The sequence below is a fragment of the Passer domesticus genome, chromosome 1, assembly GCF_036417665.1.
Source record: "Passer domesticus isolate bPasDom1 chromosome 1, bPasDom1.hap1, whole genome shotgun sequence".
Classification (NCBI taxonomy): domain Eukaryota; kingdom Metazoa; phylum Chordata; class Aves; order Passeriformes; family Passeridae; genus Passer; species Passer domesticus.
Genome location: NC_087474.1, coordinates 72,721,877 through 72,748,731, shown reverse-complemented (window position 1 = coordinate 72,748,731; position 26,855 = coordinate 72,721,877). Strand labels below are relative to the sequence as shown.

The 26,855-nt window shown below is 41.6% G+C and overlaps 1 protein-coding gene across 39 annotated transcripts in view; it reads left to right on the top strand.

The window, feature by feature from the left end:
* The window catches only part of ATXN1 (ataxin 1), a 344,115-nt gene that overhangs the window by 161,986 nt on the left and 155,274 nt on the right, over positions 1 to 26,855 (top strand). For 37 of the 39 annotated variants that reach the window (XM_064423954.1, XM_064423939.1, XM_064423786.1 and 34 more), the window contains one exon: positions 20,559 to 20,681. The exons of the other annotated variants lie outside the window; for them this stretch is intronic. The gene's annotated coding sequence lies outside the window, so the exon portion shown is untranslated. The remainder of the gene's footprint in view (positions 1 to 20,558; positions 20,682 to 26,855) is intronic. 39 annotated transcript variants of the gene reach the window in all.

Sequence of the window (26,855 nt, the reverse complement as noted above, 5' to 3'; positions counted from 1 at the left end):
TTGAGGTCTGTTTGCCCTGAATAAACCTTGAAGAGTTGTGCTTTTATAGTGCTGTTGTGATAACTACTTGGATATCATAAAAATTGGCCTAGAAATGAAGGAGAGAAATTCTTGGAAGAAGTTTTAGAACAGGAAGGGAGGGTAATGCGAGACTTTTTATTTAAAAGAAAAACAGTTGTTCTCATATTCTTCTAGCAAACACCAGGCAGGTTTAGATTGCTATGCCAGATTTTCTTTTCTAGGAACAAAGTTAGACTTCTTTTTTACATCAGGGTGCACGCAACAGATGAGAACACACATCTGTCTCTTTTAGACTTGTGTGTAGAAAACACTTTTCAGTGTTAAATAGCTAACCCTGGTTTTAGACCAAGCTGCTTAAAACTATTGCAAAGGCTAAGTGATTTATCTGAGCCCATGGACATAGCCTTTGAAGCAGCACCACCTGATCAAGCAGACTCTCTAGTCCCATTTCAGCCCTCTGAGATGGAGAAAAGTCCTTTTGGTACCCAATCTGTAGGGTTAGAGACTTGGTAACTCCTTCTTAAGCAGACCATGTTTCAACATTTCTGCTGGTGTGTGTGCTAAACAATGCCTTGGATAGACTGAGGCCTTTGCTGCTAGCAGTTTAGCTTGAGAATGCCAGGGGATATGTAATAAGTGCAGGAGCTTTACCTTTCCAATCTTGTGGAATGGCCAGCTTCTGTCTCTGGGCAGGTGTGTCATGTCGTCTCCAGTTCCCATCTCTTCTTCCTGTTTAGCTTGAAAATGTCATGATTTTATGAATTTGCTGCTCCTGGGTGTCCCTGGCAGTGTGTTGCCAAGTTTTGTTGCTCCCTGGTGTAAATAAATGGGGCTAATGGTGATCACAAGCAAAAATATTCTATTGTTTCTAAGAAGCACTTCCTTCTCTTGTAAGCCTAAACAAATACAGTCCATAACTCCAAGCAGCGAATGTAGGGCCCTCCTTCTCAGCTTGTTGCATCTGTTTAGGAGATAGGCGTTGCTCATTGGAGTCCTTGACCCTCAGAGATTTTGTGTTTCCAAGCCCATGACCATGGTTGTATATGTACATGGTGCTGTCCCTGACCTAGTGCTAGTGGTGCTGAGGTATGTCATGGGCACACGATGCGGAGCAAAGGAAATCAGTGCTTATGGGCAGGGGTTCTTGTGCCTCACAGACACAGGCTGCACCCTTGGGAAGATGGTGGTGTGTAGAAATAGCTTTATTTTCTGTTTTCCCTCGTGGTGTGAGGGGGGAGGTATGGGTCTGCAGGTGGCCAGTGCTGAGCCCTCCTGCTCAGTACTGCAGGGCAGCTTTCCCTCAGCAGGAGCAAGGCAGCGCTTCCTGCCTCGGGACAGGCTTAGGTTCACTGTGCGGCTCGTTTTACCCATGTGCAAAATAGATGTGTAATGATACCTGCCTTTGATGTGGAATCCAGTCTTAATTAATTAATTAATTGATGTTCCCTAAATGCCTTGAGATCTGAGAATCACTGCCTATGCTCCAGAACAACAACAGTACTTGGAGGCTGGAGAGCCGTTTTTGCTCCCATGATGAGGTTTCTCAAAAGGAGGAACTCCAGCTCCTCCTTCCCCAGCTCCTCTCCCATTGTTTCTGGATGAAGTGATACTGTCCTGTGCATTAATTGTATGGCTTGCTCCTTCTAACTTCTGCCTAAATAAATAAATAAATAAACTGATGTGCTTAATGCAGTCAGCACGTAGGGTGCTTGCCAAAGAATTTCTCAAAGCAGCAGAGCTGGGTTGCCAAATGTCATGTCTTTTATATAAAGCATTCTTCAGGAAGCAAAGTTGCACAGGGAAAAAAAAAAAGAGAAGAAAATGTTATAAAAACTCTTACTGCTGTAAGAAACATTGTCTTCCCCCACAGGGAGAATGTCTGGGCCATGTCATGGGGGGATCAAGGGATCCTATTTTTATTTCCTCTCAAAGGCCCCTCTCTCATTTCTTTTCTGCACTCCCCCTCTCAAAGAGTAGCTCTTTACTGTGCTGGCTGGGGGACATGGATTTCAATTAGCATTCAAAAGCAGGGTTATGTGATGGTCAGCTTACATGTGGATTTTGCCAGTAGATTTTGGGTGGAGAAGAGGTTGTTTAAACAATGTCACTGTCAGAATATATATTAGTACAATGTGATTAATGATTGAAAAAAGCCAACGGAAATTTTAAAATTATATTTATTTCAGGGAGCGTGGGGGAGGTAACAAAACTTCAGCATCAAAACATGAGGCTGTATGTTGTAAATGCATGCAGATCTGTTTTTAGTGAGAAAGCTTATATGTACCATTGATATGTTTAGTTGTGTCTGTGTTTAGGAGTGCATTGTGTCAGGTCAGCAGTGGGCTGCAGTGGTTTGACCCTGGGTTTTCCCTGACAGGTGGAGTTTGCTGTGGGATCTGCTGTGTTCAGAGAGGCTTAGCCTCAAACCCCTTTTGTACTGCAGCCCACAATTTGCTGTGGGCTTGTGGGAGCCAAAGGTGCCCTGGGGTGAGGCAGCACCTGCTGTGTTTTTCCAGGGGCAAAGGATGCCAGAGGGTCTGTGGGTGGGTGAGTGGGTGACAAGCTGCATTGGGCATTTTGGGGGTTAACATTGAGTCCCATGGGCTGTAGGCTGGGCATGGATGTCCTGGGTAGCTGGACTGAGCAGAGAGCAGGGTTTTGCCCAGTTTCAGGGCCCTGTAGGGGTCCCAGACAGCAACTTACTGCTGCTCAGCTCACCCAGCTGCTTTTTGGTAAAGATGTGGGAGGGTGAGTTTTGGAAATTGCTTTGTGTAGGCTCATAGAATTGCTTCTGCTTATTTGTGTGCTCCCAGTTCCTATCTCTGGGTAGTTCTTACAACTCCATAGGCCAGTACTTTTTCCTCTAAATGAAAGCTTTGTTGTGGCAATGTGTTGGGTGTAAGTGTCTGCAGGCCCTCCATTGCTCTCAGTGCTGTGCACTGACTGGTTGACTTTTTAAGCCTGGCATGGATTTGCAATGTAAATGTGCTCCATTGAATTGGTATCAATAACAGAGAGTTGGAGCTGTACTGAGGTTTACAAAACAGGGTTGAAATAGATTTTCTGAACTTTAGCCCTCTACAGTGTTTTATCTCACAGGAATATTTAATCTGGTAGCATAATGTGAGATCATTTAAGCAGCAGTGCAGCCTCACAACTCAATTCTCCCATGTTGTAGCTGCAAATGACTGAATGCAAATTTAAACTATATATACTACTGTTTCCATCCGGATCTGCCACAACTCCTTTGAACTTCCATCAGGGTTACTATATGGCACTGCAGAATAATTAACACAGTATGCATTAGCAGTATGTTCATTTGTCCTATATTTTGTCAGGAACAAATCAGCACCAATAGTTGGATAAGCAGCAAGAGCTTCTGCTTTTGGATTCTCGATGTCTGTATTGCAACAATGCAGCAAGTTAATGGTAATGAGTCTTCAGTTAGTGGAGTTACATAATTTTAAAACGTTGTGAAAAAACCCTTCAATTCTTCTTCCTTTTTCCAGGAGGCAGATTGAAATTCTGTGTGATGAAAAATCCACATCTCTCAGTACAGAGTCAGTAGGGAAGTCCTCACCACACAGTAAATTGTGACAGGTGCCGGTGTTTCTTCTGAGATGTGCTGTGTCAGAAACAGGGACTCTTTCAATTGTACTTCTTCTTTCTTCTTGTAATTACACAGTTCCGCAGTCCTGCTTCTCTCCCTGGGTTGCAAGCACTGAAGTTTTCACTGTCTCTGAGTCCTCGGCCATGTGTCTTGTGTTGTGTGTTGATCTAACAATGAGGGAAAGAAGACGAATTAATAGGGTAGTGCTCAGATTTTATAGATTTTTTTTTACAAATGCCTTTAAATTTAGAGTGCAAGTGTTAGATAATTCCCAGATAGGAGAAAAGCATTCTGAGCAACAGTTATTGTATGTGTTTGTATGACTAGCGCAATAAGAATGTAAATTAATATGGTATGTATATATAAGCATCATTTTAGATTAATTTCTGAATTCATAAGTTATATAGTCCTCAGAATACATAAGGTGACAATGATATTTGCATGAAGAAACAGAACATGATAACCCTTCCATTTATACTTAGGCACAGATTGGGTATGGTGATGAGAATGGGAAGAGCCTGCATCAGTTGGAGTTACAGTGACCTAAGTTTGCCATATGCCCTTCCCTCCCACGTTCCCTCTAGGTTTTTTTCCTTCCTTCCTTTTCATTGGGGAATTATTTCTCTTCTCTGTATTTTGTTTACACTGTCAATATAGCAGTGTTTGTTCAAGAGAGGTATTTGATTTTGCAGCTGACATTTATTTACAGGGTCACCTTTTAGTCCCTGTGTTGGATTGCCATTCCCTGTGAGCAGTATCTCACGAGCAGAGTAACCCAGTGTCTAAGAGATTCCATAGAAAACTGTCTCTCTCTCTGAGTCCCCAGTAAAATGCAGGTGGAGGCATGCTTTGGGCATTTTGTTAACACTTTTGTGGAGCTTATATTGTTCTTTGAGACATAATAAGCCTCCAAGAGCCCACCAGGTCAAAGGGTTTCTAGCAGTGTACTACTGTTGCTGAAGCCTGTGGCTCAGTTTGTGTGGCTGATTTTTGAATGGTCGTCTTTCAGCAACATAACCCAGGGAAAGATGTCTCTGAATGTGGCAAGGGAGGGTTTGGAATAGCTTTTTAAATGTCCCTTCCAACCCAAACCATTCTGTGATTCTGTTGATCTCTGACAAGTTTTTACTGCTATTTTTCTCCAGTGCAATGATCATCTTTGCATATGCTCAGCAGTTACTCCATTACTACTAGGAGCAGAGGGTACTGTGTCTTTGAATGTTTTGACACTCACTGCTTTAGTTCTTGACTCATGACTTACGTAAGTCTCTTGAGTAGGTTTCAGGTTGCTATTTAGAGGTGATGATATGCTTCTTGTGGAGAAAGCATGGAGGCAAGGAGCTTTAGACAACTGTCTTGCTTTCCTTGTCCTTTTCTCATGATTTTTGGTACTTTTTTGGTTTGTGTGAATAGTCAGGGAAGGCAAAAAGGGAGAAAATAGGTCTGTGGAAAATGTGTCCTTAAATGAAGATGTAGGCATGTAAATATTTATATGCAGATTTAAAATTTTGCTGGTTATCAAAGAGATTAAAAGAAAACAGAAAAATTAGTAGGCTTCTCTGGGTGAGTGGCTCCTTGAATATGAGAACATTGCTGTTAAGGTGCTCAAATATGAGTATAGAAAATATAAGTTCAGGTATTCAGGTCTGAACACTTTACCATTGTAGAAATGGGAAGTAGGAAGAGGAAGAGTTGGAAGGAACAAACAATACAGTGACTTGTGGGGAAGCATCAGATATTCAAAACTGTTACTCTAAACTTAAACATTTTCAGCTTTTAAAAATCAACTTTCTGCACCAAATCATTTGACATTTTTTTCATAATCTTCACATTTCCCCTCCTTTACTTTATTTTTACGGCTCTCTAAGCTACAAACCTAAGTGAAGTGGGGAGGGGAGAGAGAGCAAGAGACAGTGAGCATGATTTATGAGTCTCACATTATCAAGAATGTGGTGGGAGGGAGGGGGGATAAGATAAATCTGTGAATAATACCATGCAAAGAAGTTCAGACCATGGAACCACTCCAGGCCGTGAATGATCCTGTGAAATTTCATGCCTTGTTTGTGTAAGACGGTCAGAAAGTTATTTTCTTCTTGTCTCTGAAAGAAAGCTGGCTCCAGACGTCCTTGAAATCTTGTGGGATTTGCTAAAAATCATGGGAATTGGTAGCAAAAGTCAGGGTGAATATGACAGTTAACTCTATATAGATGGTTATTTTGGCTCTTGGTCTTCATACTTCAAACCTTATTTGCATTAAAATGCTTGTTGTTAGACTTGTAAAATGTCTTTTGAGTTTTCATAGGATTTCTTGAAATTATCTGTAGGGGAAGTATTAGGACCATGTTATTCATGAAAATTTTTGAGATCCTTTACACTGTATAAACTGTATGTATGTATATTTTATTTTTCATCAGAAGGATAAAACTTCTCATCATGAGTATTTTGTTTTGCTCAGTAGCTTCCTTGTCAGGTAGGAATGTGGATTTGAGATACACTGTGACTTTATCCTGATATTTTATGCCTGTTGTGCACCTGTACAATACCTCTTTGACTTCTGAGTGAAATGCTGTGTATGGTGGTAGGAGGACATATATTCAACATTTTAAGGACTCTGTAACATAAAACCTGAACTTCAGCATTTAGTTTCTTACCGTTTGCTGTGGTGGAGGCATTGTCCTGTGGTACTAGAACAACTTTCAGTTTTTTGATAGTAGTAGTGATCTTTACCTGCCTTGCTACAAATACGCTGAGTGGGCTTTTGAGGGATGAGATTTACTGCTTACTTTAGCAAGTTCTGCAAACAATATCTGACTTAATAATTTTATTTTCTACTTGTAATTGCATATCCTTTTTTTTTTGGTAATGCCTTCAGAACTCCTCTGTTCATTATAAACTCTCAGATCATAATTTTAGGAATAATGTGTATCCTGACTGGTCATAACGAGGCTGAAATTCCATCTTGGGCTTCTGGTGTCATCACAGAACTGGGATGAAATTACAGCTTTAATTTATGTACTATGGGGGATACATTATTTATTACTGTGCATTAGAAAATGATTAATCTCTGCTTGTGTTGCAAGGCTACCCTACTGCTCCGAGTCCCCAGGAAGTGCTGAGACATTGTAGAACTTCTTGTGCAGATTACATACGGTTTTATGAAGCTGCCAGAAAGACCATTGCATTATTCAAAAGCTGCTAGAGGTGATGAAAATTTAGGAAGCCACTATGGGTTTTGTCCTAACTAGTAGAATTCCTACAAGGCTTTCATTTGCAGAACCTGAGCATTTCCATACCTTTAGTTGCTTGCCAGTGTTTTGTTTCACATAAGCCATGCTCAGATAACCGGGCTGAGGAGCAGTGTGTTTTGGGGACCCTTGTTCATCAAAGCACTTTAACTGCAGTCAAGCTCTGCTGAAGGTAATGGAAATCAGTCATGTGGTTCATTGATCTGCTGAGTCTGTTCTTTAATTTCTACTTCTTTGGTTGTTCATAAAACCGATTTTCGTCCTTTTCCTCCACTTCCCCAAACTGTGTGTGTGTATATGTGGGCATGTATATGCCTGTGTCCGTGAATACACTGAAACTGCAGTGGAGCAACATGAGCTAATGGAAAACTGTGATAAATTAACTGATTTGACCATATTTAATTTCAATGACTTCTAAAAAAATGGTTTAATGTTCTTATAACATTCCATTTTTATGAGCATTTTCAGTGCTAGGAAAATCAGTAATCAAGTTCTGAAATGTAATAATCGGTACTCTGTAACTTGTTGTAATGTCCACAGCTATGGCTGTGGTGAGTTTGAGTCACACCATTGCTTCACAGCTAGTTTTCATTGGAGTTAGCCTTTCTGCATTAGCTGAGAATTTGTCTGGTTTTGTTTTCTAGCCTGTGGACATGTGTTTGTACAGACCTAGTAGCAGCCACTACACCATACAGCTGTTACCAAGTAACATAGCTAATCTGCCACTTCATTAAAAGACTTTGGTATCTGGGGGAGGTGATTGGAATTTTGCATTTGCAATGCTCTGCCCTGGTTTGGAGGGGAGGAAAAAACCCCAGCAAAACAACCAACCAACCAACAAAATCTAACACACTACCCCCCACCCCCCCCCAAAAAAACCCACCCTCACCAAACCCAACACCCAAAGGTTTGTAGGAATTCTAGTTAATAAACCCTGGCAAATTGTCTTCAAAGTACTCAGTACTATTAAATCTGAAAAAAAAAGAATTAGATATTTGTAAAAGATCAAACAGATACAAATACCTTTACAAAAGAAGTCACTGATTTAAATTAAGTGAATGCTTTATACTAGTACAAAAGTATTATAAAAAATTAAATACTCCCACTTTCTAAGGTGGCATTTTTATCTTTTAAGGCTTTGATGACATGCATAAACCACTCAAGTTTCAGCCTTGTGGGTTATATTGTCACCAGAAGCTCTGACTAATGATACAGTAAAGTCTTACAAATGACAGTTGGGTATAGTATGACTCTAAATTACCCTTTTTTTGGTTGTTTTATTATTGTCATATGCTAAAAAAAATAAAAGCTGCAGTGCCTACTGAACTTAGTGGGGAAGTGTTACCCTCAATTTAATTAGGGTGGCCATATTACAAATTGCAGATGTGGAATCTAATACCCAGTGACAAAGCTGATAATCCTTGAGGTGTAAGAATCTTGAAGTTGGTGTAGGGAAAGACGTGCGAAACATGCCAGCAGCTCTACCCCACGCAAAATTAAAATGATTGTCATTTTTGCAGGGAACACCATGGGAATCAGAATTAGAGACATCCACCCCTCTTCAGTTTGAAAGCTGAAGAGATGGCTGCAGTTTCTGTGCAGAGTTTCAGCCTGCTAGAGCTGTATAAATAGATCTCTGGTGCCGTGCAGATCTGAGCGGGACCAATCGCTTCTTCCTTTCTACATCATGAGGAGATGCAGAGAGCAGTCCTCTGCAGCTACCTGTGTCATGCCAGTCAAACTGACCACTAGCTGGGACTTCTGAGGGTGGAAAGTCTTGCTCAGGTGATGTTCTCCGCTCCAAAGGAGTAAGGAATGAGGTTTATGTAGATGCAGGCTGATCTTTTAAAACCTCATTTGGATTTTAAATGGGACATGGCATTTGTGCTAGCTTTTTGAATGAGTTGCAGCGTTGGGTGAATCCAGTATCGTGTGAGTCAAGATAGTGTATCACATCAATAGAGAGGAAACCAGCTGTTTAGCATTGGGGAGTTTTAATTGTGCTATGATAGAGACACGAGACTGGAAATAAATACAGCAGCATGAATTTTATACATACACTATAATTTCTTACTTTTCTGCTTTCTAGCTCACTGTAAATATTATTGCCAGCTTTGTGTAGGGAGGGACTTTAAGTGTGATAGGAGAGGTAGAAAGGAGGACCAAAGTAAAAGCTGAAGGGTAGATTTCCCAAGGTTCTTAAGCTACCTGTTAGTGCTGGTGCTCATAGGGCAAATTCTGTTGAGCTGTCACAGTCTAAAAGAGTTGGATCCTGCTCCTGCAAGCCAAGGGTGACACCCTGGATGTACAGTTCTGCATCTGTATGTGAAGGACGTAATCCTCATATAGAGGACCATAAAAGCACAAAAGAAGATTGGAGGGGAGAGAGAAGAAAGAATGACAATGGGTTTTGACACAGGATTCAGGTCCATTAACTTCTTGGCACAGAAGTCCAGTCTGGGAAATGAATCTTAAAGTAGATTTGTTACACATCTGGGAAAGTGTGCAGTCACTCCTTCCTCTGCAAGTGCTTCCCTCTCACCTTGCCTGCAGATGCAGACTGGAAAGACATGGCTCTGATCACTCTGGTGAATGTGTTAGAGGCAGTCCAAGCTTTGCTCTTCAGAGTCTGGGCTGTTTTATTGCCCAGGTTTTCGTTTAAGATCAATAAAGGTTGGGTAGTCTGGCTGTGCTGTGTTGGGCTGTGCCTGCCTTGGTGCACTGCGGGAGCTTGCCGAGTTGTATAATTGCACGTTTACTGTCATACCATGAATGACTGATGGCATAATTTGTATTTTCAAAATACATAAGCAGCTCAGCCTAATCAGGTGGTGTGGTAAATATTTCCAGGAGATAAAAACAAAGTATTAGGGCAGGGAACAGAATTACGAACTTTCTTTAATGAGCTGCATATTGTTTGATCATGTTTTTTTCATATACATGAGCTTCTACGTGCCAAATTCTAGTAATCACTGGCAGCTGCTTCACAGTCTTGGAGAAATAATACTGTAAATACTGGAAACAGTAAAAATGAGTTGATGTGTCAGTTTGCCTTTCAGACTTCTGTGACTAACAGGTGATTAGTACAAATAGCAGAAGGCCCTTTTATCTTTCATCTTGCTTCTGGAAATAAAAAGAAAGGGAAAGCTCTGGGACAGAGGGAACAAATTCAGCTCCTCCAGACAGTTAACAGTGGTACTGCTGACTGGCTTGGATTACAGTTCTGGCTGGATGGGTGTTTAACTTGTAAATCTGAGTAGTTCTGCTCACTTCCGGAGCCCCTGAAGTTAAGCATATAAATGTTCTGGGACCTTAAAGAGCCTCCTTGGTTTATTCTGGAGAGTTTGCTACAAAATCTTATGATGTAGGAAAACCCCCAAATCATAAGTCTTTTCCCACTTCTAATGAGTGGTTCATAATTGGATGTGGAGGGATTCCATTTCTATTTGTTTATGCATACTGATTTTCAGTGCTCCAAAAAGATGCAAAAAATGAGAATGGCATGGTTTTGTGTATTGATCAGCTGCTGTTATTTTTCAAAGGCACAAATTTTAAATAGCAGATGCTAATTTAAGTAACATTTTAACGTATGTGGAAAGCAGTCCTGAAAAAATACTGATGTTAGAGTGAAGGATTTTTTTTTTTAATGAAACATTTTTCTCTAGTACAAATGTGTCAGTGCTTTGTGACAATCACACTCACTGGAACTTGGGAGAGCAGGGGGAGCAATTCACTCTTTCACAATGAAGAACAGTTTGTTTTTAATAATAAAGAGAAGATCCCAGTAATAACTGTGAAAAGGCCTAGGAAAGTAGTGCATTCACAGGTGGATGAAATATTTCTGTAAAGTTATGATGTTTTTTCTGAAAATACTATACAGCAAATTTCTGAGCTTGATGCTACTCACTTGCATGAAATGAAGGGTTGTTTCCTACTCTGGGAGGGAATCTAACCTCAAATTTTATGTCCTCTCATATGATTATCATAAGTCTAAAGGAGCATAATTGTCCTTGATGACTTTCAAAATATCTTTAAATTTTTTTGAGGCATAAATTGATTGATCTAGTGTAGATTGCATTTAAATATATACCTATATGTTGAGGCATATGTATTTTAGCACACAAAATAAGTCAGGAGACTAGTACAAGGAGGTGTGTTTGTAGCTTTTCAAACTTATTTTAAAGCAATTATGTAATTATCATTGTCTTTTTTTTTAGTAATATACCAGCTACTGAAAGTGGGCTGTTGTCTATTTCAGCCTGTTTGAAAGTCCCGCAGTTGGTTTCCTTGCAAATGTCGCTCATCCTGCAGAGACTGGCTGAAGGGTTACTTTCATTTTCTCCAGGACAGTGGTGATAGGAAGGTTACGTGGTGGTACAGTTACTAGCTGTAGACACCAAAGAGAAAAACCCTGGGTGTAAAGTCAAGGAATTGTTGGATTAGACAGTATAATGTTAAAATGGACACAGGCTGGTGCCAGAAAATGAAAGTGTTGAGTGCTAACTTTGTCATGACAAATATATGCAGGTTGAAAGCAGTTTTGTCCTAGGTATGAATAAATGCTGGAGAGATTAGACTGCACTGCAGCCCACATTAGTACATGTGTATGTATGTAAAGAGGTGTAATATCCAAAATAAATTAGGCTGTAAATAATTTTTCTCATTACAAATTCTGTTCACCAAAATTAATAAGACATATGTAGCCATATGCAACATTGTGACTGTTCCATAAACTTAGCTTTGTTTCTAACGATATCTGTCTTATATTATGAATAATGTAAAGGAAAAATAGTTTGTTTTGATCCTCCAGGGGAAAAACCCTTTCATTATCTCACCTCTCCTCCAAAACCCCAGACATCTACTTGTCCTCTGTCATTTGAAGCAGATTTGAATCTGTTATCTGTACTTTTCCTGTCTTGCATAGGAACAAAATGTTGTCCTACTTTCTGTAATTGGAATTTGGTAAATCACAAATAAGTTACGGTAGTAAACTGAATGTCTTAAAGAAATAGAACAGAGGACAGATTACAATTTAATTTCCCAGAAGATAGACCTAATATTATTCAAAAACAGAATGCAGTTCACAGTAAGTACAAGTAAAGCTGTGTTTCAAACCAGCCTAAGTAAAATAAACCTCCCTGGGTAAGATGATGCTTTATTTTGTTACTGATGAATGTTACAGAACTGGCACTGCAGTTCTGAGTTTTAACATCAGATCCATTGGTTTACCTTTCTTGCCAGTACAACATCATTTTTCTCAGGCCAAGACGAAAATTTTAGTTTGTTTTCCTTGTGGGGTACACTAGCTTTGTATCTCCCTGAGTTTCTGCAGTAAGGTTGGAGTCCACTGGCCAGCTCCATCTACATTTAACAGGCAGGTTGAGCTCTGAGCAGTTTTGTGGAACAAGGGTTTGGGTATAAAACAATGACAGAAACAGGTGACCTTTCTGGAGGAAAGGCTGGCCTGTGTTATCAGAAATGTGAGAGTGCGATGGGATGAGCCATTGCTCAGGGTTAGCTTTGCTCAGAGCGTGCATCTCACTGTGCATGGGGTCATGTGGAGGCAAAGCCACGGGGAACCAGCCTTCATGGACTCCACTGCATATGGGACTGCTTGGTCTTTCAATGAGGGAGAGCATCCCACATATTTTTACTTTACCCGTGTTTATTGGTAAATGTCAGATTGTAAATGTTCAGCTTACCCTAAACTAACAGCACCTTCACTCATTTCACATACTCTGTGTAAGTTAAATGGAGCCCAGGACAGATGGACAAGGGGATGTGGCCAGGGCTGTGTGACAGATGGAACATGGTGCTGGTCTGTGCAGCTGAGCTGGGAGATTAGAGCCCAACCCACCTTTTCTGTCCTGTGCATAGACTTACCAGGGAATGCAGTTTGAACACAGAGATCACTTATTAAAGGTCCCAAACTTTCTCAGACAGCTCTTTAAAACGCAGGACAAGGAGTTAGGCCCAAAGTTGTGCTGTTAAAAATTAACCATATTATAAACCATGTCTCTGGCTGGTTTAATACACAGAAACAATTACCTTTGCAGGAAACTAACACAGACCCACAAAGCTTTGAAGGGAAAGGACAAACAGCATGGTAGCAGTTGTGACAGGGCCCAGCTTCCCATACTGACTCTGCCTTTTTCATTCATGAAAATGGACGGTGGTGGTGAAGTTGAGACTGTGGATTTTACACACACTTCCTCTGTGCTTGGGCTTCCTGCTTGCAGTGACCTCAGAGTCATCTCCTGCGTGGAAGGCATGTGAAGGAAGAGAGAAGCTTTCAAGAAGAACTTGAATACTAGGAGAACGTTTCACTTGGTCTCAGCCAGATCCTCAGCATGGTGGTCAATGTCACTCTCGCTCACAAATTTGCTGCCAGGTCCAGAACAGTTTAACAAAAGTTGAACAGATGAATCAGTGAGGTTTAGTTTCCTGTGCCTGGAACGCAAGGAAGTTTCTATCACAAGGTATTTCTTAGCAGCTTCCAGTGAAACTCTAGTGTGTTATGCTCTTGCTACTGCTAGGGACAAACAGCTGATGAGGAAGGGAAACAAGTATGGGGGGTTGTGTACAGGTGACTTTTAGCCACTGGCCTGAAAACCTCCACATACTCAGCAGGTACTTTTTAATTGGTGGCAAAAGTAAAGCTAGACATCATGTCATAGAATTCTTGGCTTTTCATGCTCTGAAAAAAGATGTGATGACTGTTTTATTAATTGAATTAGTTATAAATGTAAAAATTTTGAGGGTCTATTTAATGACATTTTCAAAGAGAACAAAAGATCCACTGTGAGGACAAAAATCAGAGGACATTTGACATAAGCTCAGATGATAATGTATTAAGAAAGCACTACTGCCTGAAATTTTCTGCTGGCAATTTTTACAACTAATGCCTAAATTTTTATTATTCTGCCTAATGTTTATTCTTCCAGGGATTTAATGGTAGTAGTATTATCTTTCACGGGGCTTAAAGGTAGTACTTTTTTCGTCTTTTTATCCAGTTTGTTTTGCTTTTTCCCATCTCTAATAATTCTTTACTATTGTGATGAAAGATGAAGAGAAAATTTTCACTTTGTTTTACTTTTTCCCTTCTGCAACTGTTTTCTTACTATTTTGGTACAGGACAAAGAGAAGATAATTTAAAGAGTAGAAGAGCTCATTGTAAAACTACAGAAATTAGGTTAGATATTGTAGCTGAAACTTCTTTGATCTATTCTTTACATTGTTCGCTTCAAGATGCTCTTGCTGCTTGTCAGTATTACACTGTTGCCATATTAGAATAGAATATAATAATAACATCCTTTAATTTGGTGGCATAAAGATGAGCGACAGCAGAATATTTGATTTTTATGATTATACCTACATGAAAAAGTAGTGTGGACCGACTGGAGAGAGCATCTGTGAAAACTGCTGAGGTTTGCACCAGGCATGTTTTGGGGCTGCTTTTACTTCTGAGCTGTGTGGTGCTGCTGGCTGCTCACTCTGGGGAACACGATGCTTCTAGTTAATTCCTGCCAAGAGGGATTTGTTCCTGTGCTGCAGGACCACCCCACAATACAACTGAAAGCCCAGGCAGGATGGATTACCTGGAGACTTCCTTTAAAAGCTGTATTCCTGATATAGCAAAAGGAGAAGGTAGCTGTGTCCTATAGGGATGTAGTAGGATGAAGGGATGGAAAGAAAGGCATATTTCAGTGATGTGATTGTGTATAGTTGTGCCAGTTAGTGAAACAAATTTAGTCATTTTTCTTTCTTTTTGTTCTCTCTTCCCTTTTCTTTGTAATTATTACTGAAAGGGGAAGGTTGATGTGAGTAGGCTTCTGAGAAGGAAGGCTGTTTTGAGAAGTTAGAAAGAAGAAATCTTCTACTGAAAGGATCGTATCTTCTTTAAGGAGCTTATACAATGCCAAGTGCACATTAGATGCTTAACCAGTAATGACCCGTGTCTAGTGGCTGGTACTTGACCTGCTGATGTGAGCATGTGCTCACGTGGGGACAGTGCTTGTAACCTTCAGTCACAGAGGGGGCTCAGACAGACGCTGCACTCAGCTGAGGCTCTCGGCCATCCAAAGACACTGGCTGGGCATGCTTTATTTAAAGGTGTACAGCCTCTTTTTGGTCTGTGTCCTGAGGGCAGGGAAGGAGATGTGTAATGTCATATTATTGCTAGCATGACTTGGAAAAAGACATGATGTTATCTGAGACAGTAAGTGTGAGAGCCGGTCTGGCAGATGTGACAGTCCTGCTTTCTGGATCTGACAGTTGGCAGCCCAGGGAGCATACAACCAGACCTGGTATTTGCTGAAATGCTCATGCTGTGGCTTCTGCTGGAGGAAAGGAAGAAGTAGAGGTGACAGGAGTACAGTGTTTCAGCGGTTTTTGTACAAAAGACTAGTTTGGAAGTAGATTTACAGAAAAGCATTGTCTTTCTCAGTTTCCTTTCTCTTCTTGATTAAAAGAGTAGGTTTGAGTACAAAAAAAAACAACCAATCTTTGTAGCAAACCATCTCACTGAATCCAGGCAGGTGACAACATTTGTTCCTCTGCCTGGCAGATTTTAGCTGCTGGCATAGTCCTGCTACTCTCAAAAAGTAAGACCAAACCACAGTGGTACTGAGCTAATTGTGGCTTAGTCAAATTTCTATTCTAAAAACAGCTTATGGTAAGGCCTCCAGAGTTTCCTGCAACAAAGGTCATCACAGGTTTCTTCTGAAATGTGCTGAATGTCTCCTGTACTCTCTGTCAATGGAGATACATGATTGTATAAGGAATGTTGATTGTTCAGATCTTTCTTTATAGCAGCAAGCAACTAGATCCCAAAAAACAACCTCATATAGCTCGAAGGTAGGTGAGATGAGTAAGTAAAGCAGAAGGCAATAGGAAAAAAATACGAGGCCCATCTGTTCCAAACAACATGGAATTTCTATTGTTTTTCTAGAGCCCTTCCTTTGAAGGACCCAGAATGTATCTGCACATTGAATATCACACCATATTTCATCTTCTTAACATCTCTTTCTAAACTATATGTGCTCTTTAGCAGAGGCACGCCTGCCTGCTGCTTTTTGTGGGCATCATGCTGAACTTTTACAGGAGGATGTATGTTACTATTCAGAGCAGCTTGGCCAGTGAAAGAGTGGGTGGAGGGTATTCAGCTCTGCATCCACTGGCATTCCTTGTTTTCAGAGGTCGTGAGCCAAGGAGGGCTGTGCCTCTGAGCACAGGCAGTCATAAGGCAGGGTCGCTGCCAAGGGATGAAGCCACTGACTTGTGATGCAGTCTGTCTCTCTCAGACCTTCATGCTGGGATAAAGGAGGCACTTAGGGTGCCAGGGAGAGCCTGAGGTCAGCACCTGATGGGACTGGGGCTTTATGACTTGGAAAGACATGACACGCCTCAGGGTAAGCGAGGGAGATCATGGCTCTGTGTCACCTTGTAATGATAAACAGGTGGCATCAAGGCATGGGGGCAGTGAGCGTGGGCTGGTAGTTCTAGTCCAAAAATCATGCAATAAAGTCATTTTGGCTGTTAAGAAAAGAGAGGAGTTCACGGTGTGTGTATGTTTATGAGCAGAAGGCAAGAAAAGGAGTAAATAGCACGTAGGAACGTGTGCCTTAGCCTGCCAGACCCTTGAGAGGCAAGAGAGAATAGTAGATCCATTCCTGTGAGATCTGGGGGGAAGAGATCCTGTCCCCATGGCGAGAGGTGTGCAGAGAGCCTGGTGCTGTCATTTCTTCATCCCTCATAGCTCATTCCAAAATGAGATCACATTTTAGCAATTCACTGTTCTCAGCTGGCCTTGGCTCTGTCCTGTCACGTGCAGTAGTACTACTTTAGCCCAGGGCCACCCCAGAACTGCTTGCCCTGGGGATGGCAAGGGAGGCTGGCAGTCCTCTCTGCCCCCCAGGCTTGGAGGTAGGTAAGCCTGCCCAAATCCAGAAATAAGAGCGGAGTCTTTCTCTGTAGCTTGTCTTGAGGTTTAATTTCTCTCCTTACTTGAGTCTTTGTTTCCATTGCTGTGGTTTTTCATCAGTTTTGATCACAGTCAAGTCATGCTAACATAGCGTACACGCAGTTTACCTAGAATGGAAAATCATCTCAGTCCATTCAGCTCCATTGACCTTTTGAGAGAGGCCCCACTGTGAAATGAAGGAAGACTGGGGGAAAATAGGCATCCTACTACTGGTATTTTATCAGGCTGCTACTCTTTTGGTATTTACTTAAAGTTCCAAGCTGGCAAAGCAAGGGGTAGTGCCTCAGCTCTCACTGAAAAGCAAAATATTTCTGCCTTTGAGTGCAGAGCAGGACAGCACCCACCTGTTGTGTTCCTGTGATTCTGAAGCCAGAAGGCAGAGAAATTGATCCCGCAGCTTTTGTCCAATCTCGTAGCTTTTGAGGGAACTGCTGTGTTTTGAGGAGATGTGTGCTGATCAACCATCATTTAATTCCTGGGGGTTCCTAGTGCACATGCTGCAGCTGGGATAAGCTGTTGGATAGCCCTGGCTGAACTCAGCATCTTTGCAGCAGGCCGGGTTAATGCTGTGTGTATGGGAGGAGGAAGGAGGATTTGTACTTCAGACCTGCCTCTGCTGGGAGCTAGAGAAGCCAAGCACTGCCTCATTTATTGCACCGGGAAGAGTGAAGGAGCTGACAAGATATTCCTTTAATTTGTTTGAAGCTGCATTCATTTCTCCAGAAGGGGGAGAGTGGAGTAGTTGAATGCTGGGAGGAATGTGCATAATTCAGGACTGTCCTTTTTCCCAGACTCCACAGACACTATCAGAAAAATCAAGATATTTAGAAAGGGGCTGTCAGATCTACTCACATGTTTTGCAAAGTCCAGGATTATCAGGCTACTGAGTGAGTCTTTGTAAAGTGTGACCCAACAATTCTGTTTTAAGAGGTCACTGTTGGTTTTGATACTATTTCAGTTACTGAGAAAACATTATAAATGCATGGAGGTGCAAGCCATGTGCACCTCATGACTGCAGGAAGTGCATATATGTACGGCAGGCTTCATGCTCCTTTCTGATGGTGAAATTTGAATCTTGCTCACAGATATTATAATGTAACAAAAAGAAAAAAAGGAGGGCAGAATTAGCTTAAAGTATTTTTGTTACGCTGAATTTTTAATGTTTTATTCTCTGATATATAAATTGTTACTTCTGTTTTTTTTTTAAACCAGACTATTTCCTCCATCACAGTTAAATCTATTTTCTTTTGACAACCCTGATTTGTTGCTCCTGTTTCTGTAAGGATCAGATGGGTAATGGAAGCTGTACAGCAACTTTATGTATGCTACTCAAGATAGTAAAATGCAGGCTGACAATAGGCCTTTTTTCAGCAGCTGTAAAGCTGTTGTGTGAATACAGTGAATCCATTCAGTGTCCCCCACGCTTGCTGGGAGCACCCTGGAGAAGAAAGTTGTGAAATGACTATCCAGCAAAATGGTTTCAGAGGGGCAGGCTTATGACTCACTCCTTCTTTTGGTTTGCAGGGTCTTTTTCTGGGTATGTGAAGTTTCATCCTGAGTTAAGAGATCTATAACTTTCTATAACTTTCTCCTTGTTTCCAGATTGTCCACTAAATCAACATGGGTGTTGTGTTCCTTGTGTCAGTCCTCTGAGATGGGGGAATAACTTATTTTTGTTGTAGGGGCAGGGGAAATTTTGGGTTAAGTGACAGTGTCCATTAAGAGCCAAATGCTCATGCTGTAGTTGTATTATAGAAGCTCAAGTGTCATTCAGAGCTATTTCAGCCTTTCAGGAAGTGTCACATAGCATTTGCCCATAGGTCATGCAGAAAAGCCTGGAGGATAGCTGGGAATCTGTCCATCAAACAGTTTTATTTGAGTCTTTAAACAGAGCATTAAAAATGTAAGTATGTAAAGTCAGAACAGGAGGATTTTATGCTGATTTTGATCTTTGGCCACCTTGTATTTGAGCTCAGGAAAAAAATGAGAGGCAGAACCTAGTTGATTCGGCAGGGTGACGCTCCTTAAGATAATCCCTTTAACACTTTTTCTTACATTAAGAATGGTTTCTAGGTGGCATGAGTCACGGACAGACTGTCCTCATTTCACTTTGAACTTGCAGCCTTCTCTGGACATGTGTCACAGATTTAGAGGGCTTTGTCCGCTTCCTGCAAGTGGTAGGCTTGGCTCTTGCAGTCTTGACTGGTGTTGACTGGTACAGGCTCCTTGAAGGAAGAGGCAGCACCACGTCAGCAGGAATAAGCATGGTGGAGTAGGGGCCCAGGCTAATTTAAGCAGAGTATTTTGTAAAATAAGCAGCTTTGGGGAGTGGTGACATAGGCTCAGCCTTTGTACAGGTGTCAAGGTCCCCCTTATTTGTGTGTTGTGGTCTGCTTCAGGTTTTGGGTTGTTTTCCTCCAGGGTGTGTGTGGGAATACACTGTGGTGTAGAAAGCTGTACTTTTTGAATTTTTGACCACTTTTGGAAAAGTTATCTTTTTTGAGGTATATAAAGCCACAGAAGGCTGTGAATGTTGTCTTCATTTCTTAATTAAAAGCAAGGGGAAAATTATTCAGACCTGTCTGTTCTAGCCAAGGAAGAAAATAAAAGTGTTCTGGCTTACATGCACACAAGGTCAAATCCTCTCGTTGTCATGTTGTGTAAATTTGTTGGCTTCAGTGGGGTAGCCACAGGTGTAGCCCTGGGAACAGTTTCTTTCAGGCTTTTTACAGAGCAAAAATGAATGTGGTTGTTGGTCCTAAAAATTCTTCATAGAGAAATAGCTGGGATGCTTGTAATCCAGAGAGGCCATGCAAATGCAAGACCACGCTCTCAGAGGGAACGTGAACTCTGCACTGGCTGGCAGTGTTTTCCTGCTGACAGAGCCTGGTTTGGAGTCTTACGTACTCAGCTGGCCCTTGGCCAAGCCTTGCTGCAGGTACGGGAGGGGAAGGAGGGTGAAACAGGGGGCGGTGAGAAACTGTTCTTGGTAGCAGCACTCGCTGAAAAGTCAAAACCCTTCAGACCTTTTTTGGTGATGGTAGAGAATGTCAAAATTGATTGTATTAGAGACCTGCCAGTTACTCTTAACTCGTGTACTTTGTCGCTCCTCCTCCCTTCCTTCCTCCCTCGACAGCTGGGCTGGGTTTTGTAGTGCTAATGCTGCATTGCTTCTCCAGCAGGGCTACTACTTCCCCCACGCTGCTACTACAGAAATACTACAGGAACTCAGTGAAGACTGAGGGAGAGGGCTGTATATGTTTTATTAGTGATAATAGCAGTGCGAGCAGGAATAAAACTGTTGTAGCAGTTTAATAGTTTACATAATGATTTTTCTTCTGGTTTGTGTTCTGGGTTTTCTTCCATTTTCGCCGTCATGAATTTGTGGAGTCTGGTATATCCTGGATTGTGCATTAAATGAATACTTTGTAGTGTGCTATCTTACGGGTTTTTAAAATGCCAGGTTTTTGAGTGGTCTAAACCAGTGGTTTATTTTTTTTGTTCACCTGGGTCTTTTTAATTTTTTTTTTAAGTACAGCTCACAGAAGAGCTGCTGCTGGAGGAAGTTACCACACTTGCTTTAGATAATGAAACATACATTCAAAAAAGGTCAGGGATTTCCCCTGAGCCACCCACCAATTGCTTGAAATGACATTTTCATCCTGAGTGTTTCTTTTTTTTTGTTTGTTTTTGTTTTAAGATTCTGGAGCACAGGAAAAGAGTTTTAATGCAAAATACCAGAAAAAAAAGTCTGCAACATCTCCTGTGAGAGGGGGGAGAAAAGGAGATTAACAATTGCATCTTGAAACACTCATGATTTGAGGTAAGTGATTGGAGGGTCTTGTCATAAGTTACAATTAGTTTGTAATTAAATTAATCATTATTTACCTTGGAGTGTCATGATATTGTTGTTGAAGGCAGTAAAAACAGGCAGGAGAGGGAGGGAGAGAACTGTAATGGCAAACCCAGAAACAGCAGTAAAAATACGTAATGCACTTATCTTTTTGAAAATGGGCCCCATGAGTTCCAGTCCCAAAAACTGGTAATCATTCTGACATTTATAAGGGTTAAACCCTGTTTAAATCAATGAGTCTATTCTCCCTGAAAGTTAGGCATGAGCCTAAATATTTCCTAGTTTGGAATCTGTATCATATGGGAACTATTGAAAAAAGCTATTGAAGAACATACAACACACAGCCAGAAAAATGCATATACTAATCTCTTACTGTTGGTGATAGTGTCACAAGTAATCTGATTTTGCAGCATTCTTAAGTGATATTTTTATATTAAATACATAGTTCTCATTTTTATGTTTAAACATCTCACTGAAATACCAAACTTCTTAGCAAAGCCTGTGAATTCTACACCAGCTTTAACAATACATCTGCCTTAATTGCTTCATCACTGTGCCTTTGAACAAATGGAGTTAAATGTATAAAGAAAATAATGTCCCCTTTCATAACTAGAGTTGCAAATTGCACTTGGATATTTGAATAGCAACTGAACTAAAAGTTCCCTGACTGAGGCTGAATTGTGTTGTCAGAGTTAATTTTTTTAAATAAAGACAATGACAAGGCACAAGGAGAAGCTTACCTTTTCCCTCTAATCTTCTTTTTTGTTTGTTTTGCTTTAGTTTCTTACTAAAAAAGAATCAAACTTGAATCTAGTAAGGAGAAAATGCTACAGTTGTAAAACTTTTAACCAGTGAAAAGGTTGCATAAATGAACACTAAAAAACACCAGCATCTTCCTTAAATAAAAAATTTAAGTTATTTACTCTGTTCTGCCCCACAATTGTGCTGAAAGAGACAAAACTGCAACTGTAAGGAATCTGCAGAATCAAAAAGACACCTGGAAGAAGCAGGGTATACGTTCTCACAAGTGTGCAGAGAATCAAAACCTTTTGGCAAGTGGCGTTTGCAGACAGATGTTGCATACCAGATTTCAGAAGAGAGGAGAGCATAGCCGAACCCTGGTGATTGCTCTGTATTTGCTCTGTAGGAACAGAGCTATTAAGTTTCTTTTGAAATCAACAGGCCCACTGCAGGGAGCTAAATTTTTCCTTTCTAGTCAGTGGACAGGGGCCATTGCTTGGGAGATTGTAGTGTATTAGAATGGTCCTGCAGGTATTTGTACTGATTTTTCTGAACAGGTCAAAAGTTTTTCAAATCAGTGTAGCCACCTCTTTTTTATGTGCAGGTCTTGCATTAGGGACTGTGAGCCCAAACAGCAATACAGAACTCTTTCAGCAGGATTCTGAGGCAATTTTTGTAGTTTGAAATGAGGTATTAATGTAAACCTCTTTGAAGGCTGAGGTTGGGAAATGCCTTGCTTTCTGGGGCAAGCCCTGTTTCAGGTGCAGATGACAGTCTTGGCCAAACCAATGCGAGAGAAGTGCTGCATTGTGTGATCACCCTCAGCCCATTTTTGCTTTCTGTCCATCTCACTCTCTTGGAGGCAAGCATTCCTTCTTGGTTCTGTGGAGCACAAATCAAAATGCTTTTATTGCTGCCTTCTTTTCACTGATGTCAGGCCAGGATAAGGCGCATGATTTTCTTTTCACAATTGCCTTCTTGTTGCTCTCTGTGGAAGCACATGTTGAAGTTCAGGAAGAGGTGTTTTGTAGCATCTGTGTGGCCTTTAAAATCATTTTATCAGCTCTATGTTACACTCAGAAAATCGTTGAGGTTGTTTTTAGCTTTCTTTGTATCAGAGAGTGCAGGAGCTCATTGTCAGAGTATCGGAGGGAATCTCTTTGGTGCCAAAAGATCCATTTTAGGATATATTAAATTGTACCTCTATCCTTCTCCTTTCTTATTTTTTTCAGCATGTGAAGAAATAATGTCCTCATTTGTGTGCGTGGAGTAGGTCCTGCGGTATATGCCAGGGAGTTATGTGGGTGCTGAGCTGAGCAGGCAGAGAGACTGACTCTCTCCTGCTTTGTATTTTTCACTGGGAGTGAACACAGGGGACCAAGCCTGCCCAGATTAAACACATGCCTTTTTTGTTTTGCTCTTGGTTCAGCTGTCATCATGCCATGTTCAGATGGCAGTGATCAGTCACAAATTGTCCCCTGACCATGCTCCTCAGCTCTCCTGAACCAGTAGTTTTATGGAGCTCTTCAACAAAGATGGCACTGGTTCGATTTCCCCACCCCCTGCCCTGGCTAATGGAAGAAGACTTTGCTTGTTTGTATTTTCCCCTCAAATAAGCTTCATTAGATCCCAAAGCAACTTGTGTTATGTGGAAATGAGGCTTTGATAATATGTGTGCTTGCTAGAGACTTAAGATGTTTTTTTTTCCCCCACCCCCTGTATATGGATCTTTTCAATGGGGCACCACTATTGTGAATCAGAAGGAAAGTGCACAGGCTGCCAGGCACATAATGGAATTATTCTTTTGTTTCAGTATGTGTGTGTGAGCCTTTGTAAAGAGGAGGTGGTGGGGACAGAGAACGGAGACCTTCACTGCAGGGAGGCAGGAGAGTGGCACAGTGCAGGGCAGCACTGTGGTGAGACGTGGCTGTGCCAGTGCCACCATGCCCCTTCTGCTCAGCTCTGGTGGGCACTGCCTGGGACTCACACTGTCACACAGGAAAATGGGTGAAGCTTGCACAGCCGTTCACTATGCTGCCTGTAAACCACATAAGGCAAAATATTCAAAAGCTGTAATGTTTCCAGTGCTTTCCCTAAACTTTCAAAAGAGCGATGTAAAAACTGTGCCGATACTGTCCTTCCTCACCGTGAGGCTATTTATTATAAAGGACGTATAGTATAAGTAATATCCGTATGGAGGACGTAAGAGCTTGAACCAAAGCCTTGGATCCAAGCCCACCAGCAGCTTTGCAAAAGGCAGGATCCATATCTGAAGTCAGTGGTTCACACAGTTTCTAGCAGAGAGTGGTTTTAAGTTACTTCATGAAATGGGAGTAGTCAGAAATTTTAAACTGAGGCTTTTAAACAAATTCTTGACTTCTTCTCGCCTACCATTCTCCTCTGCCTTAGAAGGTTATTGCAAAAGCACAGCAACTATTTTCTCCTAGCCACTGTGGCCAGGACACACCAACTCAGGGGAAGGAGAAGGCCTCTGTGGTGGTGACTGTTATACAGCCATATGCTTTTTTTCAGAGTATTTTTTTTCTTCTAAGGAGTTAGACCGCTCTTCTAGATGGAGGTCTTTGAAATCACAGTGGAAGCTTTGGAAGTAGAATCCTGAAATTTCAAAGACATCAAGAAATGGTTTATCATGGCATGGAGCAAATCAGGTCACAGTGCCTGGACTACCACCTCCTGAAAAGTCCTCTCTTGAGATACCATAGCTGAATTACAGACATGAAAAATTTCGGCATTGTAGACAAGAAATCCATACGACCCAAATTTTTATTTTCTTGCTAGATATGTGGTTCTGTTTTTATCCTCTCCCTTTTCTTTTGCCCTTGGACACAACATTTTAGGGCTTTTCAGTCTCTAGCTGTGCATGCACTAGAGAAGCATCTGGTTATGTGTTACTTTACACATCTGTTACATACATCAGAGTCAAATCCAGCACCTAGAGACTTAATGTGTATCTGCAGTACTCCTTGTGGGACTTTGAATCCTTCATCCAAAGAATTGCTTATGAGGGTACAAAAATGCAGTATTTCAATCTAGTGCATATATTACTGCAGTTTATTGCATATATATTGCACATATATATTGCACACTTTGTATTGTCTCCTTTGTATTTGGCAGAGAAAATCTGGTGTGGGAAAGATGAGAAGTGCAGGTGACCTGGGAGGTATGGCAGTTAATTTGCTTCCTCCTGAAAACATCATACCTGTGGTTGGCTGCATGAGAAACAGTTTTCATCATGATTTTAATATCTCTAAAAGGTGTCCCAACAGTGTTTGTGTATTTCAAGCTTAACTTCAGGCTTGTTGGACGGTGGGGAGAGGCCAAATACCTGAGGCAACATTGGTAGCTGAGGCAAAGCTCAGGCTTTGCAGTTTTGTCTGGAGAATCTGTACTATTTGCAGGCTGTGTAGGAAGCAAGAGTGTCATGGCTTGACCCCAGATGACAACCAAGTACTATGCAGCCACTCACTCCCTGCACTCCCTGTACCCCCACAGTGGGATGGGTAAGAGAATTGGGAAAAAAGTAGGTAAAACCTATGCAGTGAGATAAGAACAGTTTAATTATATAACAACAGCAACAATAATAACAAAAGTAGTGGTAATTATGATGATGTTGATATAATGAAAAGGGAGGCAACCAGAGGAGAAAGAGAAATAAAATGTGAGAAAGACAAGTGATACACAGCACAGTTGCTCATCACCCGCTGACTGATACCCACCTGTCCCCAAGCAGCCATCAGCCCCTCCTGGACAACTCCCCCAGCTGACAGACTGAGCAGGATGCTCTACTGTATGGAATATCCCTTTGGCTAGTAAGGGCCAGCTGTCTTGGTCATGCTCCCTCCCAGCTTCTTGTGTACCTCCTCACTGGCAGAGCATGGGAAAATGGAAAGTCCTTGACTACTGAGCAACTAAAACATGAGTGTGTATTAATGTTATTCTCATGCTAAATCCAAAACCCACAAAACTTACAAGCTCTAGGAAGAAAATTAACTCCATCTCAGCTGAAACTGGGGTAGTCCATTAGGTTGGGTTTCTGCTTTGCTTTTCCTCTGATTGCTTGTTCTGCAAGTGCATTAAGTTTGCAGAAAACATGTGGCTTCCTAGATGGCCTTTTTTTATGATCCATGCAGAATCCAAATGTGGTAGGTGTTATTCCTGCTCAGGGCTATTCATTAGTGTGCAGTGCATGCCAGTGAGCAGACAGACTTACCTGTTGCTTTTTGGGGTTTTTTGTTTGCTGTAGTGGAACTCTCAGCCCTCTGTGCTGGCCATCCTTGGGTACAGCAGTCAACACGAGTGTTGCTGATAAACTCGTGTGTGCTGTCTCCCCTTTTGCTGACCTGTAGTGGAGCTGCTCACTGTCTGGGGAGATGAATGGTAGCCATCATAATGGCACTGTTTGCCAGTCTCTGCTCTGGGAGCCCCTGGCTAGGCCACTGTTAAAACCTGTTGGCTGGCTGTTAGAGGGGGCTGGGTACCACAGGCATTAGTGCAGGGGATGGGGGGGATCTTATTGAATCCAGGACAACTTGAAGATTTGTCAGAAGGCACACTACAGCAAGAGGGAGAGTGCGAGTGAGCATCATGATTCCCTTCTGCTGGAGGGCTCAGCAGCTGGAGCCCATGTGGGAGCATTTTGCTGCTGAGCAGTGGTTCTTTGTGCCCTGATGGAGCCATGGGTGTCAGGAGAAGGCATCCCAAGGGTTCACCAACCCTGTGGCCCACCCCCCTCTGCAGTGGGGAGTCCTTTGGTAGCCCTTTCCTCCCCTGGCTCTCTGCAGTGTGGCTGCTGTGAGCAGGGTGCTCCAGCTGCTTGTTTGAAATGATAATATTTTACACTGTTACTGTGGAATACTGCAGTATTTTTTGTAATTGTGGGCTGCACGCCAGTAATGTACAATAACATTTTGCTCTTCCTGTGCTGTTGCTACTGTAGGCATTCATTCCAATTTGGGCTGCATTTGGAGTACTTTCTTTTTTTTTTTTTCTTTTTCTCTTCTTTTTCTTTTTGTTTCTTTTTGTTGTTTCTAGATGCTACTTGTTATCTATTGTGGATATTTTTGGAGTATTCATTTCTCCCACATATGTCCATACAAATCTATCTGAGAAAGCACTTCAGAGAGTTGCAGTCTCCGTTGAAGAAGCAATTGTTGTGGCTTTCACAGAATTACATTTTCTTGAAAGTATGAGGCAAGAATGAGATGAAGATTGCTTTTTAAGTTTAAAAACCGTTATGTTTTTAAAAAATATTTGAGGCAGATGGAAAGCAAAGCCTTTCTTTGACTGATGGGGGACATATTTAGCACTGAAGTCCCCATCTGTACCAAGCTGTAGGTGATTGAAACCTCTGGGATGGCAGAACCTTCAGAGATGCAGCTTTGG